Source organism: Rhagoletis zephyria, unplaced genomic scaffold (assembly GCF_001687245.7).
Source record: "Rhagoletis zephyria isolate East Lansing unplaced genomic scaffold, Rhagoletis_zephyria_1.1 Rzeph_scaffold_00094, whole genome shotgun sequence".
NCBI lineage: Eukaryota > Metazoa > Arthropoda > Insecta > Diptera > Tephritidae > Rhagoletis > Rhagoletis zephyria.
In genome coordinates, this window is record NW_016157178.1 from 32,135 (window position 1) to 50,510 (window position 18,376).

Sequence of the window (18,376 nt, forward strand, 5' to 3'; positions counted from 1 at the left end):
GCTATTGTGTTTGTTTGTGTGTCTATTGTTGTGTTGTGTTGGGGTGTGGGTGTGTTGATTGTGTGCTGCCCAGGCGGGTGGTGGTTTGCCGTGGAGGCGGTCCGGTTCGCACAGCATGGGGCCACGAACGACGTGGTCCATTGCCGGTGCGTACGCAGGCCCGAGCAGATACGGAGGTGACTCCACCCGTCACAGGCATTGCACCTGACCGAGGTGGAGTTTGTATACAGTCGTGTCTGGCATACGCAGCAGGTGTAGATTTCTGGCCCTGGGTTTGACTCTGTGCCAGCCCTGAGCAGAAGGGTGCGGAGAAGGTGTAGCCCTAGGATCGAACAACGTTTGATGGATTTCGCCGACCTAAACGGGGTTAGATCGCCGAAACAACAGCCCTTGGTCGGGTAAAACCCGAGTCATTCCGGTACGTAGAACCGGCTGTCGTGGGAATGGCGTGGCGGTGACGTCATTCTTGTCGGTTTAAACGTAACCGAGACGATTGTCACTAATCGATCAAAAGCAAGACGAAGACGACGGATAGTATTAAAATCGCAATCAGAGACGTTGTTGTCTGCAGACGAATCGTTCGTGTTGCCTATCGTTCGTGATACATAATAAAGCCGTAGGTTAGAAACAATGAAATTATAGAAAACATCACTGTTCGTTTTGTTTTGTACAACACTTAAAACTATTGACAGTCTATCATTTACAAACAGTCTCACTCAAATATACATACACTGGTATCCCGATAACTAAAACCGTTTTGTCTTTACAAGTATTGATCATCCATTTTTATTTATTAGATTTAATTTATTTTGTTAGGTAAACCTAATGCATGTCACAACGAAAATCAAGTAACTCAACTTTGTACAAGATTTATATTAATTCGTCAAAGCTCAAAAAATNTATAATAATTCGTCAAAGCTCAAAAAATGGTCATCAAAATTTCTAACTTTTTAATCGTTTTTTCTATAAAAAATTATGGTGTGCAGTTTAATAGCTCATTCAATTTAAGTAATATTGTGTAAGTTTGAATTAGCTCAAAAATTTCGTTGATTTTTAAGAACTATTTCGCTGACGATGTTGCTCATTTTCTAACATACATATCGTCACCTGAAATGCAAAAAGACGTAACAACTTCGTAACTGAAATGGAAAAAGTCGTGACTAATATCTTTTATTTTTTTCATAAAACGATGTGGGAGTTGTAATTCGATGAAATCCATCATATCAATCAAAATTAAATCAATTAAAAGATACATCTTTTTCAGTTATCGGTCCACCTGTGTATAACTAGTGCTTTTTTATATGCATATTGCAGCTTTAGATTAAAAAAAAATACAGAAATTACGAGTTTTAACTATTTTTATAACATAAAGATTCTAATGAAGAATGTGCTAAAATTAAAAAGAATTCATATGGATTTTACCTTTTTGTACTCTCAAAATTATCAAGTATCTAAAGATTTTAGGCGCCCTACAATTTGTCTACCTTTTCAGTCAACTTGTTCAATGCTTGAATGATCGTACTAAGCGCTTGCGTAGTTTGCATAAGTGCATTTGCGAGATTTTCGTTTTGTGAGATAATTTGCTCATCTCTTTTCTCACGACCTTCCACCTTGGTCATCACAGTATTCAAAACTTTTGTCACGGTCAACTTCCCTTCAACAGCAGAAGATACCACAACATTGGGCACGACACCATGCGAAGAAATAGTTGCTGAGCGATTTACAGAAGTGGGGCTACCTGGAGCCGCATCATCAGAATATACAGAAGCAGAAGTGGCAGAAGCAGAATGTGCAACCTCAAGACAAGTAGTTGCTGGTAATACAAAACAAGACGTAGTAGCAGAAGGAGACTCATGTAAAGGAGATTGAAGAGTAATGGAAGCGGAATTAGCCGATGGAATGGTCTCATCGACAACGATGGTCACCGATGATTCAACCTTAATAAAATTTAACAAATCGTTAAAACATAGTATACTTATTTTTGCATATACATATATCTGTGTTCGTATGGAATAGTAGCTTATTTCGAAAGGCTGGCTTTAGCAAAATGCAGCACTGGCGCCGACCCGTTGAAGAACTTTTGGCAAATAAACGTGCTAGAAATAGTTCCGATACTAGCAAGTCAATATTCTAATTAAGTCTCATGAAAATATTCCTTGTCGTTTACAGAATAAAGGGAATGCCGCATTATACTAAATCCAGCTTCCCGACATAAGCTACTATTCCATACGAGCACAGATATGAATGTGTACTTTAAATAGGAAAGAGTTTAGAATTTCGAAGAACGGTTAAATTATTTCCTCAATGTTTTTAAATGCGCTAACCGAATTTAAAAATTATTATATACGTGTGTACTAATAGATGGAACTTTAATTCAAAACAATGCCAACTTCCGTTCCGCACACCCATAGAAAAATCACTGAGCAATTTCCCGAATTACGAAACATAATTCCAAACACTTCTTATTGAAATATAAATTTTTTAAATACCGCATGACCCAATGTGCAAGACACACCGGAGATTCCATCCACCGCTGCTGCCCCAAAAGTGTCGATTGCCTGCTTTTCAAATTCGGATATGTCAGGAATAAGAGGTCCTCCGCCAGTCACATGCGGTTGTGCTTTCAGCCTGCGTGCGCGACTGCGCAACTGGTGTTTCCAATGCATAAGCGACTAAACAGAAAATATATACATATGTAAAAATAGGAATACAAAACACTGACACACCTACTTCCTTCCAATTGGCCACAGTTCGAGTGGGCCCTCGCATTGAATTTAGGGTGTCTGCCACTTCTGCCCATAAATTTTGTATTAACTGGGGGTTACTTTGTTGGAACTTCCCTCGTTGAAGCTCCGGGTGCTCCTTGCAGAAACTTATGAAATACTGCAGCTGCTCCTGCGAGGTTCTTTCGAACTTGGATCGCCTAGAAAATAAATTAAATAAGATATTATACAGCAAATTTTTACATTTTATAAAATTACTTACTTTTCTTGTTGTTCGGCCTGCATCTTTCGCGCTGTTTTTCATTTATAATATGGCCGTTTGACAGAAAAACCCTTTTCACCTCAAGTGGTGAATTTTAAAGCTGTGTTCTTGTGAGGTTTGGCTGTGAATAACCTCACAAAATAGAACTGACAAAAAAGTCACAATTGTTTTCCTCACAATTTATTTGAGAGGTTTGACAGAATAGGGTTGTAGGAATCAAATTCAANGCACAGATATGAATGTGTACTTTAAATAGGAAAGAGTTTAGAATTTCGAAGAACGGTTAAATTATTTCCTCAATGTTTTTAAATGCGCTAACCGAATTTAAAAATTATTATATACGTGTGTACTAATAGATGGAACTTTAATTCAAAACAATGCCAACTTCCGTTCCGCACACCCATAGAAAAATCACTGAGCAATTTCCCGAATTACGAAACATAATTCCAAACACTTCTTATTGAAATATAAATTTTTTAAATACCGCATGACCCAATGTGCAAGACACACCGGAGATTCCATCCACCGCTGCTGCCCCAAAAGTGTCGATTGCCTGCTTTTCAAATTCGGATATGTCAGGAATAAGAGGTCCTCCGCCAGTCACATGCGGTTGTGCTTTCAGCCTGCGTGCGCGACTGCGCAACTGGTGTTTCCAATGCATAAGCGACTAAACAGAAAATATATACATATGTAAAAATAGGAATACAAAACACTGACACACCTACTTCCTTCCAATTGGCCACAGTTCGAGTGGGCCCTCGCATTGAATTTAGGGTGTCTGCCACTTCTGCCCATAAATTTTGTATTAACTGGGGGTTACTTTGTTGGAACTTCCCTCGTTGAAGCTCCGGGTGCTCCTTGCAGAAACTTATGAAATACTGCAGCTGCTCCTGCGAGGTTCTTTCGAACTTGGATCGCCTAGAAAATAAATTAAATAAGATATTATACAGCAAATTTTTACATTTTATAAAATTACTTACTTTTCTTGTTGTTCGGCCTGCATCTTTCGCGCTGTTTTTCATTTATAATATGGCCGTTTGACAGAAAAACCCTTTTCACCTCAAGTGGTGAATTTTAAAGCTGTGTTCTTGTGAGGTTTGGCTGTGAATAACCTCACAAAATAGAACTGACAAAAAAGTCACAATTGTTTTCCTCACAATTTATTTGAGAGGTTTGACAGAATAGGGTTGTAGGAATCAAATTCAAATGAAATTTCTTCTACGTCCAACTAAGGTCATGGCCAGCTTATGGTATTTGAATTTCAAAATATTTAAATCTTTTTGGGTAAGTTATAAGTTTCCCAAAGTGTCGCAGTTTTGGCGTGTTCACCCTTTAGAAGTTGGTTATTTGAATTAATTGATAATTTTTTTTCTGCAGGGTTTGTACAAGAGAAAAACNACGAAACATAATTCCAAACACTTCTTATTGAAATATAAATTTTTTAAATACCGCATGACCCAATGTGCAAGACACACCGGAGATTCCATCCACCGCTGCTGCCCCAAAAGTGTCGATTGCCTGCTTTTCAAATTCGGATATGTCAGGAATAAGAGGTCCTCCGCCAGTCACATGCGGTTGTGCTTTCAGCCTGCGTGCGCGACTGCGCAACTGGTGTTTCCAATGCATAAGCGACTAAACAGAAAATATATACATATGTAAAAATAGGAATACAAAACACTGACACACCTACTTCCTTCCAATTGGCCACAGTTCGAGTGGGCCCTCGCATTGAATTTAGGGTGTCTGCCACTTCTGCCCATAAATTTTGTATTAACTGGGGGTTACTTTGTTGGAACTTCCCTCGTTGAAGCTCCGGGTGCTCCTTGCAGAAACTTATGAAATACTGCAGCTGCTCCTGCGAGGTTCTTTCGAACTTGGATCGCCTAGAAAATAAATTAAATAAGATATTATACAGCAAATTTTTACATTTTATAAAATTACTTACTTTTCTTGTTGTTCGGCCTGCATCTTTCGCGCTGTTTTTCATTTATAATATGGCCGTTTGACAGAAAAACCCTTTTCACCTCAAGTGGTGAATTTTAAAGCTGTGTTCTTGTGAGGTTTGGCTGTGAATAACCTCACAAAATAGAACTGACAAAAAAGTCACAATTGTTTTCCTCACAATTTATTTGAGAGGTTTGACAGAATAGGGTTGTAGGAATCAAATTCAAATGAAATTTCTTCTACGTCCAACTAAGGTCATGGCCAGCTTATGGTATTTGAATTTCAAAATATTTAAATCTTTTTGGGTAAGTTATAAGTTTCCCAAAGTGTCGCAGTTTTGGTGTGTTCACCCTTTAGAAGTTGGTTATTTGAATTAATTGATAATTTTTTTTCTGCAGGGTTTGTACAAGAGAAAAACGATAACCAGTGTCTTTGCAAAGCAAAAGAGTAAAAAAAGCGATTTCCGTTTCGGTCCTTAACGAGCATTGGTAGATCGTTTTCTTACAGATGAAGAGCGTATACCAGCTATGCCCAATGCATGTTTGTATTCATGTATGTTTGTATTCATATCACAGTATAGCACGTATAGACAGTAGCCAACCTTTTTGGGTTGTGGTTGTAGTAATCGTTGTTGTAGCTTTATTCACCCTTGAGGAAGGCACTGGGTTGTGTGCTGCTATTTAATGGCCTTCCTCAGACTTTTTCTTAGATTTCAGGGTTGTGTGCTGCATTATTATTAGATAAATAAATTTAAGCACTTGACAAAGCGCGATTTTATTAAAAGAAAATTATAAATGGTGTTGAAAGACCAAACAAACGCTCGTGCGAAATATTTATGTGTGTTGTTAAAATTTGTACATGGCGTATTGATGGTAATACAAGCAATGCATTCTTTTGTGGATTTTATGTTACTTGAGAATTTAGACTACGTGCGAGTTGCCAGGATGTTATCAATATAATTAACACAAGCTTTTCCGCGTGGTTGCCTTTCAATAAATAGAATAAACAAATATTCGCAAATAAATTTGATTTATTTTATAACTGACAACTAAAGTACGCTTTTTGTTCTTTTCTCCATTTTGATTTTGACTCATTATTACCGCCAACCGCTTTATGTGTATACATATTTACAAGCTGTCAAAATTTTGTGTAGTCCCACGAGTTAGGTAAAAATTATGGCGTTGTATTCACAACGAGAAATCTCAAAATTTTTGTTTGATCTTTCAAAGTTTTCTCTTTTTTATCAGTTGGCAAAGGTCCTCAGTGGCAGCGCTCCGAGCGTTGAGATAGTAATTTCATGTCAATTAGTAGAAAAGTTCCATGTTGAAAAAACTTTATTATGGCGAGAAAATTTTACATTTCTGCTGTGCCAATTCGTAACTTTTTACTGCTGGAAATTTTTGACAGTTGCTCTGGTGCAAAAGATGTTGAGCAATTAACATGCAGAACTTATACAAAAAATACTTGTCTTTACTGACTTTGATTCTTCTAAAACTAAAAGCCATGCATTTATTAGACGTCTTAGTAATAACATTAGAACAAAAAAATACTTCAAAACAGTCCGGCCGGATGAAAATTTTCATTCACGTCATAGTTAACAAAAATTTACATAGTACTTTTCTATCAATTGGCCATGCCCTTTGCACAAAAAAGGTTATGAAATGCGTTTTATTTAAATCGTTTAGAAAATGAGTCATTTATGTATACCATTTTGTGTGGAATTATTCAATAAATTTCGTTTTACACTATACTTTTTGAAACTATTTGGAGTTAAATATTTTTTGTTTCTCGAAAGCAACCCTGCGTGCTTAGAAGGCGTGTGTACCAATAATTTCATCCCTGGCATATTCATCCCCGAGGAAGGCAGTCGCTAAATTCACCGAAGGTTGTTTACTGGTTATATTGTGATTCATATGCAATGTATGTACAGATGTATTAATACCAAACGCAACAAGGAGAGTAAATGTGTTTTGCTCTCTCCCTCCTAATGCGAGTGTCGACTGGTAGTAGATAAAATACTCTTATTCGATTATCGCTTTTCCACGGTATTGTGAGAGTCGATTTCTCGTTCATTAAGCTACTGTGAATAGTTTTTAATCGCTCATCCTTCTCCTACTGTTTATTTGTAGAAAGATGAGCGACTATAAACTATTCACACTCACTTATTGAACTAGAAAACGACCTTGAAAATACCACGGAAAATCGATAATCGACTAGCAGTCGTTTATCTACTACTAGCCGACACTCGCAATAAGGGTGTCTGTAATGACCCTGCATTAAAATTTAGAGACAGTCTGACAAAGCGCTAGTTCCGAACTACATATATCAGAACTACATATCTCTGAACTAGTGCAAAACAGATGCAGAGCGGGACAGTTGAAACTAGCGGTGTAAATGTGCAAATGCTCACTACTCGTACAATACAAAAGTAACTCAGCGAGAAGACTTCCGACGCAAGGATCGTTGGTCACGAGTTAAAATCGCGGTGGAGGCAGTTATGAGTTTTAACATTTAATCAATTTAAATTGTTGCGTGCAGCTTGCAATAATTTTTTTTTTCATGAAATATGTAACAAAAATGGAATCTGTAAAAGAAAAGAAAAAACGAAAAACATATCCAAAAATCGAATCTTAAAAACGTTTTCTTATAAAAAAAAACTCTCCAAAACGGAACAACAAATTTTTCTAAACCGGTTGCTTCGGCTGACTGTAAGCAAAAACAAACTGCTCTATAAGCTGAAGCTTCGCTTTTGCTGTCTGCTTTTACTGATTTATTTGTGTTAGTCGTATTTAAGCAACTGCGAGTGCATTGAAAATAGTCAGGCAATTTCAAACCCTGCTTTCACAAAGCAGCGAAATGACACCGTAACAAGAAACATAAATTGCTTGATATAGTGAAATATGTGGAAACCACTTTACCCAAGATATTTTTTTTAACTTTGGAAAGGAAAATTAAAAGCGGCTATGATTGCTTTCCCAAAATTTGCTTGCATTACATTCATTTCAGTTTTGTACAACGTATTAGGAAAATATTTTTCATTAGGGACCCATAAAAGGACACCTAAATATAACAATGAACTTTTTATCGGCTAATGGTTCAAAAAATAATAACTCAAATTGGCACAATAAAGTCCCAAAAATTTTTAAAAAATTCCTCCGCACTCTGCCTGAAAACTTTTAACAGGCCAATCGTTATGAACGAGTCTTTTATATAAAAATGTTTCTTAGAAATTTCGACAATATCTATGTACATATGTGAGTGGAAAAACAATATTTGTTCCATCCGAAAGTATAACTGTTTCTTTTTACTGCGTCAGTTCGTATTTAATTCCGCATACGTTATGCAGCGTTTTTGCTGCATTTAAAATGCAACATTTAGCACTTTCGAACATATGTATGTTTTCGAAGAGCGTTCATGCTATCGCATTTAGCAAATGTACATTTACGCGAGTTCGAAATCGTATGCTTTTGACAAACAGCCGTGTTCCAGTCGCTTATTCAGATCCGTATCTATTACGATCAATTCTCACGCAGAAGGTAATGTGCGAAAAACCCTACTGAAAAGGAAAAAATTAATTTTAAACCAAAAATTCAATACAAAAACTTGAATTGTTTTAACCATAACCGAACATATGCTTGTGTATATATTCATTTGTCTATGCTGTCAATTAAAATTTCCTCACTTAATTAGGAAACAAAACAAACAGTTGATCACAAATTGATCCAGATTTCTATCATCATCACATCGACGTTGAATTTGCGTAACTTTTCTTTATCCAAATAATGTAAAATAATAAATGAAATCTCGATCGGCGATCACTGAAACGCAGCTAGCCACTATATACGCGAAAAAGCAATGTTGCCACTTTTGGAAGATCACAGGGTTGCTTTTAGCATTTAAATTCTTTATGCAACAATGGAGTTGCATTTAGGCGACGAATTTTGTATGGTAAATGTACATTTAGAGCAGCATTTAGAGCTAAATGTAAGCAAAAACAGCCCATTAGTTCAACTCATGGTGTAATAATAACAAGGTGTTGTCAGTAACTTAACCTCACTTTTTCGGCAGTTCTATTCCGGTCACGCATTTTAAAGTAGTAGAAAAGGTACTAATTTGTTGCTACTTTTAATACGTATGTGCATACTATTTCAAAATAAATCTAGAAAAATATATAATTACAGGCTTATAATCCTGAATATATGTCTGTATGGGCAGCTCCACACGGCTTGGTCATATATTAGAACTTATAAAAAAGTAAATGTTGTATAGTAAGGCAATTTCCTATAAGACTCTAAATGACTTTTTAAATAGATTAAAACACATAAATATCGCATATGGCATATGGGTGTTTCCAGCGGAAGGTCCACCACGACAAAAAAAATAAAAGTTTTATATCTAACGTATTTACGGGCCGATTTGTCTGCTTTTTAAAATATATACTGGCTATGTAAGTAGAATCATCTTTGCATAAAATGGTCTTCCTAGGTGGTGCCAAGGTCGAGATATTTCGAAAAACCGTATTTATGGTCTGATTTGGTTCGAATTTGGCGTATGTGGTTGAAACATAATAAATCATAGATTTCTAATAAATTGACCCTGAATTGGCGCTGAAGTCAAAATATAAAGTATATTCTACATAAAATACATGTTTTATTTGCGTTGAAAATTCATTTAAAAGCAATATTAACAAAAATATAACGATGGAAATTTATGTCACGTGACGCCACGTCACGTCACGTTTCACACTTGGGGTTGTAAAAGAGAATTGAAACAATTTGCATTAATTCAAAAAACTCTAAAAACAACTAGAATTGCTCCAAATCATATTAAAATAAGTTTCATGGAAATAGCCATCCACAATTCGCAGAGTTTTGCGATTTTGTAAGAAAAGAAAAAATCAACTTCCATTTTTTGTCACGTAACGACACTCTCTTTAAATGCTTATATTTCAGGACCAAGCAGTTCGATTGATTTCATTTTTCGGTTAAATATAGAGCTAATTATGTGCTATACAATGGCCCAAAAAAGTTAAAGAAAACAAATGGTATTCCTTTTTTGTATCACATTGGAATCGTACGACTGTCACGTGCGCCACCATGGGAATGCCCATATACAAGTGAATTCCTAATTTTAATATGCAGCCACTCTTTTCTAGCATATCAGTTGTACATTTGGCTCTATATTGTGATCATGATGCAATAATACAAGGTGTTATCGGTTGGCAACTTCTCGCTCTAATTCCGCCATATTGACTGCCTTAGGTGAAACAGTGTTACTTCTTTAACAATTCTTTGCCTAATCATATAGTTGAATTTTTTTGTATTTTTTCTCAGTATACACATTTTGTTTTCTTAAAAAGGTATTTTATCTTATTTTATTTCATCTCATTACAAATATACTATAAAAAAGCAAATAAAATATGAAATTTTATATATTTTTTCCCCAAAGGGGGGGGGATTCATTTCTTCCCGTTTTTCTTCTTATTCTACTGAGCTAAGGCAGTGTCAAATCGAGCTGTCACAACTGATTCCACCTGGTATTATTGCATCATGTATTATGACTACGGTGACCATATTTATGCCAGCCGAATACGGGACAAAAAATAATTTTCCTTTTTTCCACAAAACCTAGAGGATATTAAAACCTTTTTTAATGTTCGTACATTTATTAGCCCTGAAACAGCATCTTTATTTAGCATATATTTTTCGATTCGATATTTTGTGAAAACAGCACATAAATTATTCAGTTGTAACATCACACATTTGTCGAATATTTTTCCATAACCTTGTACTTTGTGCTCGGGATTTTTATCAGCAAAATTTGTTACAAAAATACCTACGCAGGAAAACATCATAAAAATATCGTACTACTTTTGAAGTACGAGTGGTATGCAATGGATTATTTTCAGACTCGGATTTCGGCCAAGCACAATGCAGTGAGTAGCATCCCGAACGAACTGAATTGCGAAGCGAACCTTCGAAGGGTTCTACTTCCCTTCCAACTTTGAGAACTTCTTTACTTTTACAACATTCTCATTGTAGCCTTATTTGCAGTTTCTCATGCTGAAGATACAATCGCTCATACAATCACCAAAATGCTTTTTGGCATAGTTTCGCCTATTGAATATATTCTTCCTTCAAAAAATTTTTAAATTGCCCCCACACCACGGCACATCAGACAAGTAATTGAACCCGCGAAAAAACAGCTAGCTGTGCGTATTTCGTTGTTGGTTTTGGAATCCATATAGGTAAACCAAGGCGTACGTAAACGAAGTTTAAAATTTTAGAGAAAAAATTTACCAAAAATTACAATTTAAAGGCGAAATTCTCGACAAATGTAAAATCAGCTGCTCTACTCCTGCGACCTTTTAAATATGCTTTGTGCAACTCAGAATATTCAAATACCCAGTTTTTATACGCAAAATTATAAAATTATAACCTATCTCGGCAGCCAGTTCGAAAACGCTCTATCTCAAAAAACTTTTGAAAACCGTCCTATTTCAGAATTTGATTGAAGAACGCTCTATTTCAGAATTCGTTTCAAAAACGCTCTATCTCAGCTGCCGATTCATAAACGCCCTATATCAGCACATTTTCAATACATTTTGAAGTGCGATAGGAAATTTTTTAATCGAACTCTGAAATAGGGCGTTCCTCAACCAAATTCTGAGATAGAATGTTTTCTAATAAAATTCTGAACAAGGGCGACCTTTGAAATTGTTTTGAGATAGCGCGTTTTCGAACTGGCTGCCGAGATAGGTCGATCTTCCACTCAGCAGTCGATATGTGCTCCTCGATTCGAATACAAGGGTCCAGATTTAAAAATAAAAACTTTTTCATAGGCATGCCATTTTTAAGAGCTATTAAGGCGCCAAAGTACGGAATACGGGACATTAAAAGAAATACAGAACTTTTGGCGTCCCGTATGAAATAAATAAATTACCAGGACAATTGACGAAAAAAGAGGACTGTCCCGTATAATACAGGACGGATGGTCACCGTAATTATGACAATGCAGCAAAAGTTATTTAATATTAAAAAATCGCCGTTACGGCCGTTGTGGTGTAGTGGTAAGCAGTGCGCGCCCTGGTCAAAGCAACAACGCAAAAAAAAAATTACAAAAAGGTTTTTTCTCAACAGCGGTCGCCCCTCGGCAGATAATCTCCGAGTGTATTTCTGCCATGAAAAACCCCTTCTCATTAAAATACAATCGCCGTTCGGAGCAGGGTTGTTGTGAATATTCGCATTCGCATTCGCAACCGCGGAACTTCCGCATAAATTATGACATTCGCATTCGCAATAATCAATGCGGAGCTTTTGCGAATATTGTACAAGTGCACTGTTAAAACGTATATCTGGCAAACAAATATTTTAGCCAATATTTTTTGCCTGTAGAGATGCTACGGTAAGACTGTCCCCTACGTCCATCTTCTTTCGTAATTTAAAGTCAAAGCGTAAGATAATAGTAGGAATAGGAAGTAGGAAGTAGAGAATCGAATATTATTTGTCAAAGGTCTGTTGAGAAAACTGGATGCATCTCTAGTTGTTTTCTACTTTTTCTTAGTGTAATTATTTTTTTCCTCATAAAACTTATTCTTAAGTTCCGTGTTTCCTTCTATTAGTCTTTCAGCTCGAAAACAAAAACATTTATTTTAATTTTGTGTAAATTGTCAAAATTAGAACGCATCGAAATAGAGATAAAATGGTATGTAAATAAGTTGACAGTCAAGTTCACAAATTAAATAAGAATTAATTCAAGGTGAATTTTATATCTATTGAGGCGTGGGACTTGGCATGTAATATATGGTTAGTATAGTATGGAAAGGGCTTAACTCACAAAAAGCCGTAACTAACTAAAAATCCAAAATTAACTTTGATTGATTATGATGCATTTCATCGAATCATAAGTCCCCACATCGTTTTAGGCAATACAAAAATTTAGTTAGTTGTGGTTTTTCGCATTTCAGCAACAATGTGAAATAAGCCCTCTTAAAATAGTATTAGCGATATATATGTGGGAAATTTGCGTTCATTCGCCTCAAAAAATATATCAAAACACATTGAGCGCATAGAATGGAACAACAAAACAGATTTGATAGCTTATGGTACCGACAGCGGTGAGTAATTAATTGTGACTGCCTGCAACTAGGAAGCTCAACTAACTAATAAAAAAAAAACAAATTACAAGGTATTTATTACAGGCGAACCATTACAAGGAGTCACCCGAGAACTAAGCAAATCTGAGACCTTTATCGTCCGTGATTCCATAATTCAAATTATTATAAGAAACAAAATAACACGATTTTAAACTATTAAACTAGAAACTAACAATTTATTTGCCATATCCACCTATTCACAACCTCGCTATAAGCGCACATTTTTCAAACCAGTCACAGAAGACAGGATTAAAAATGAAGTACAAAAACTGAAATCGAAGAACGCTGATGACGTAACAGGTTCTCCAAATTCTGAAACAATCAAAAGAATGTATGCTCCAAATTGGAACACAACGGTGTTTAAACAACGCCATGATACTAGATTGTGAAGATGAAAGTCAGGAGGATACATCCGACATTTGCAGCCCCGATGCAATTCCCAAAAAGAAACTGTTTCACCGCAATAAAAAAAGAAACGTAACTGAAAGTCCTCTCAACTGGTGCAGCGTCAATCGAAAAGAATTTACAATTTTGTCAAGTTTCAAGTTTGTCGCCTCGAGCGAATAGTTATTTAGTGGCGCAGGTTTGATTTACGACCCGTTAGGAATCAGGCTGTAACCTGAAAAGGCAGCAAAATTACTCTTTCTTAAATACAATGTTCCAATTTTTTAATTGAAGTACTAAATAAAAAAAACTTTAAAAATTAGTAACTTTTCCATTTTTTATTTACCTAAATCACCTAATGTACTCACCAAAATTATTTCTTAAAAATATTTGACATCCGCATTCGCTTTAAACATCCGCAACCGCATACGCATCCGCGGATGTCTAAAATTCCACATTCGCAACATCCCTAGTTCGGAGTCGGCGTAAAACTGTAGGTCCCTCCTTTTTGTGTAACAACATCAATTACGCAAAAAAGCTGCCAACCAGAGTTCGAAAACAAACGAAACATTTCACGAATGATTCGTCCAAAGATACAAAATTTGCGATCTATTTAAATTGTTTCCCTGCAGGAAATAGTCACATTTGGTTCATGGTTTGTAGCTAACTGTTAACTAACTAACATTCGACTAACTAACTACTATTGAAGCGCGATGGCCGCAAAGAGAAGTGAGAACTGGTTTCCTCTGCATTAGATGTCAACTAACTTGTAGCTAACTACTTTTGGACATAAAATATCAATATGAAAAACAAATTTTTTTTTTGTTTTTTTACTTTTATTTTATTTATTTATTTACTTTATTTTATTACATTTTATATTTGTTTACATATTCTGGTGTAGGCTGTCCCCATGGTGGAATAATACCAGGTGAAGTAATAAGAGCGAGAAGAAAGATTTGACACTACCTTATTGGAAGTTTTCGCCCCTTAGATTTTTTTAAAGGGTAAAGGCCAGAAATATTAAACAGAATTACCCTTTTTGACTACAAAAGGGGTAATAATTTAAAGTTTTTTATTTTATACATATACATACATTAAAAATTACTTTTGAAATATCCCTATTTGAAAAATAAAAGAGCCATTTTAATTAACTAAGCATAATTTATTATTTTTTATTCAAGTTAGATATGTAGAAGCTAAACAATTTTGTGGATTACGATTGTATTTAGTATTGAAAGGCAAACACTAACAATAACAAAGAGCTTTAAGGCTTTACAGCCAATGTAATAAATAATAATTAGAAACTTAAATAAAGATTTTGACGCTAATAAGAGTTAATTGATGTGCTAAATCCACGGAATAGTTCACACAAAGAGAAGCAATCAAGAACGTAGATACTGAAGACAAGCCAGATTGAGAAGTGTCTATATCATTCTAGATGAAAGGTCCAACTACGGTTTCAAAACATCATGTTAATGTCGCACAAACTGATATTTTTAGGTAGAAAAATATGTTAAAATCGGGAAATTATTAAAAAAGGTTTATCATAAATAATACTTCAAGGACTCAGCGACAAATGCATACAAAAATCTTAATAAAAGTACCCAATGCAACAACCAATTAAAAGTGACAGTGACGTACAACTCGATGTCTTGAGCAAATACGCTTTTCGAAATGGTGGAATTAGTAAAAAAGATTTCGTTCAAAGAATACTTCCAAGGACACACGGACGGATGCATAGACAAATCTTGATAATTGTATGAAGAGATGAAATTAGATACATGAAATCAGCAACGTGAATACAAAAACTCAACACGTGAATGGTTATAAGGTTTAAATAAATACATTTAAAATAGGTATATATGGGAGGTTTATAAAGATTAATCGATTATACCTTTAGCCTTTCAAGCGCTTATTAAAATAATTTATACGGAAATGCATCCTGCACTTAAAAAATAGCTTTTTCACATTTATTGGAAGGTCTATTTCATGGCTGTGGGATAATAATTTTTCGGAGAAGTTGGTAGTGCAAGAAATTACTTCGCCATTAAATATTTGAAATATCCAACTTATTCAGTCTAACCTGTTCCGCTGGTGAATGGAACAAACGGACGCCTTCGTAAGTCCACTTTTTTCTGCAAATTACACAGCTTGGCTTAGGCATTATTAATTTTTGAATCACAAATAAGTTATATAGTATTTTTCCACAAAAATTCAAACGGAAAGTTTTAGATAAAACGAATTTTCCACTAAAATTCAAACGGAAAATTTTACGAAAAAACAATGTTGCAAGCAAGTAATAAACGGCCAAATTGCCCCCAAAATATATGTAAATACTTCCAAAGAAGCAACTCATAAAACGTTCAACGAATAACGGCAGCATTGTGAAATATAAGGCCGCCGAATGTCTGAAAATGAACAGAGAATGCTGCTTTATTACTTCACCTGTTTATTGCGCCATGGGCTGTCCCATATTCGAACACCGTCAGACATAACTTCAAAATGGTAATGTACAATTTCGATATTCCTTTTATTTGTCCTGAATACGAAAAAAAAATCTGCCAAGTTCAGAAAAAAGTGTATTGAATATTTTTTGTGAGGATATTTAAATAGAAACTTGTAAAGAAAACAAACTCCCGATAACGTCTGCATGACTCTTGCACGACTTTACAACTAACTTAAAGTTAATTAAAAGTTAGTTATATGTCAAACTCCCGCAAAAAAGGTAACTAGAAGTTGGTTATTTTAATCAATTGATAATTTTTTTCTGCAGGGTTTGTACAAGAGAAAAACGATAACCATTGTCTTTGCAAAGCAAAAGAGTGAAAAAGCTATTTCCGTTTCGGTCCTTAACGAGCATTGGTAGATCGTTTTCTTACAGATGAAGAGTGAATACCAGCTATGCCCAATACATGTTTGTATTCATNTCTGCATGACTCTTGCACGACTTTACAACTAACTTAAAGTTAATTAAAAGTTAGTTATATGTCAAACTCCCGCAAAAAAGGTAACTAGAAGTTGGTTATTTTAATCAATTGATAATTTTTTTCTGCAGGGTTTGTACAAGAGAAAAACGATAACCATTGTCTTTGCAAAGCAAAAGAGTGAAAAAGCTATTTCCGTTTCGGTCCTTAACGAGCATTGGTAGATCGTTTTCTTACAGATGAAGAGTGAATACCAGCTATGCCCAATGTATGTTTGTATTCATATGCAATGTATGTACAGATGTATTAATACCAAACGCAACAATGAGAGTAAATGTGTTTTGCTCTCTCCCTCCTATTGCGAGTGTCGACTGGTAGTAGATAAAATATTCTTATTCGATTATCGCTTTTCCATGGTATTGTGAGAGTCGATTTCTCGTTCATTAAGCTACTGTGAATAGTTTTTAATCGCTCATCCTTCTCCAATTGTTTATTTGTAGAAAGACGAGCGACTATAAACTATTCACACTCACTTATTGAACTAGAAAACGAACTTGAAAATACCACGGAAAATCGATAATCGACTAGCAGTCGTTTATCTACTACTAGTCGACACTCGCAATAGGGGTGTCTGTTATGACCCTGCAGTAAAATTTAGAGACAGTCTGACAAAGCGCTAGTTCGGAACTACATAAGTACATCAGAACTACATATCTCTGAACTAGTGCAAAACAGATGCAAAGCGGGACAGTTGAATTTAGCGGTGTAAATGTGCAAATGCTCACTACTCATACAATACGAAAGTAGCTCAGCGAGAAGACTTCCGACGCAAGCATCGTTGGTCACGACTTCAAATCGCGGTGGAGGCAGTTGTGAGTTTCCAAATTTAATGAACTTAAATTGTTGCGTGCAGCTTACAATAATTTTTTAACCGACTTCCAAAAAAGGAGGAGGTTATCAGGTCGTCGGAATATTTTTATTTATTTTAAGTGTTGTTGTTGGTCGGAATATTATTATAGTTACATCGTGTAAGTTGCTAGTGTGGAACATTTAAAAAAGTAACACTGAAGAAGTGACGTTTACTGTTTCTGTTGATTATCGTCTTCGCATGAAATGAAACATGAGTGTTGATGAGGAGTTCAGTGCCGTATACGGACAATATTTCCATGAAAAGGATGATGAAAACGATGATGAAAACTATGAAGAGAGCGATGATGATGAAGACGAAGTATGTGTATCTCAGGCAGAAGATGATACCGAACAAACTTTTGTTAAGATGGACCTGTATGTTGTTGATGTAAAGGAGGAGGAGCTGGTAACAAAATTTCTGTCAAAAGATTGTTGTAATAATGAATGCCATACACTGATACCACGGGAAATGATCGAGAGTACGCGGAACAATTGTTTAGAGATGTCGATAAATGAACTTGGTTTAGTGATACTAAGTCACATCGAAGAATTATGAGTAACGAAAAGCTAGAAAGTGTATACGCAAAGCTTGCTGGGCGGAAGAAATATGGACAGAGACATAACAAAGAAAAATACATAAACTACTCAGCATTATTATTTTTGGCCCATAATACGTTTTTCTAGTGTATAATCATGTCTTTATAGCTTATAATTCAATGTTTTTTGTTCATTACCAATAAATTATATTTTGTCGTATTTTTACTCTTCTTTCTCTACATTTTTAGTACACTTCTAAGCAAGTTAGGATTTTCTGCTTTTCACCACGTGAAAAAGCACCTCATCTTCCATCCGAATCAACCAAAAAGTGAAAATTGATTTTTTGACACCTAAGCCCCCTTTCCGTAGACCAGGTCACATATATATCTCTATATATTTCATGATTCAATGATCGGATCTAAACCAAATTAGTATGGGACCACCTCTGAGACACTACCTTTCCGTTGCAGAATTATCTAAATCGGTTGACGTGGTCCAAAGTTATGCGGTAACATACATAAAAAAAATAAAAATAAAT

The 18,376-nt window shown here is 35.4% G+C and overlaps 1 protein-coding gene and 1 long non-coding RNA gene across 2 annotated transcripts in view; one reads left to right on the forward strand and one right to left on the reverse strand.

Annotated features, from left to right (window-relative positions):
- The window catches only part of LOC108375707 (N(G),N(G)-dimethylarginine dimethylaminohydrolase 1), a 57,968-nt gene that overhangs the window by 31,265 nt on the left and 8,327 nt on the right, over window positions 1–18,376 (forward strand). The window lies entirely within an intron of this gene.
- Window positions 16,617–18,376, reverse strand: part of LOC108375715 (uncharacterized) — a 19,418-nt gene continuing 17,658 nt past the window's right edge. The window contains exon 3 of the long non-coding RNA XR_001849201.1: window positions 16,617–17,023. This is a non-coding gene — a long non-coding RNA (uncharacterized LOC108375715). The remainder of the gene's footprint in view (window positions 17,024–18,376) is intronic.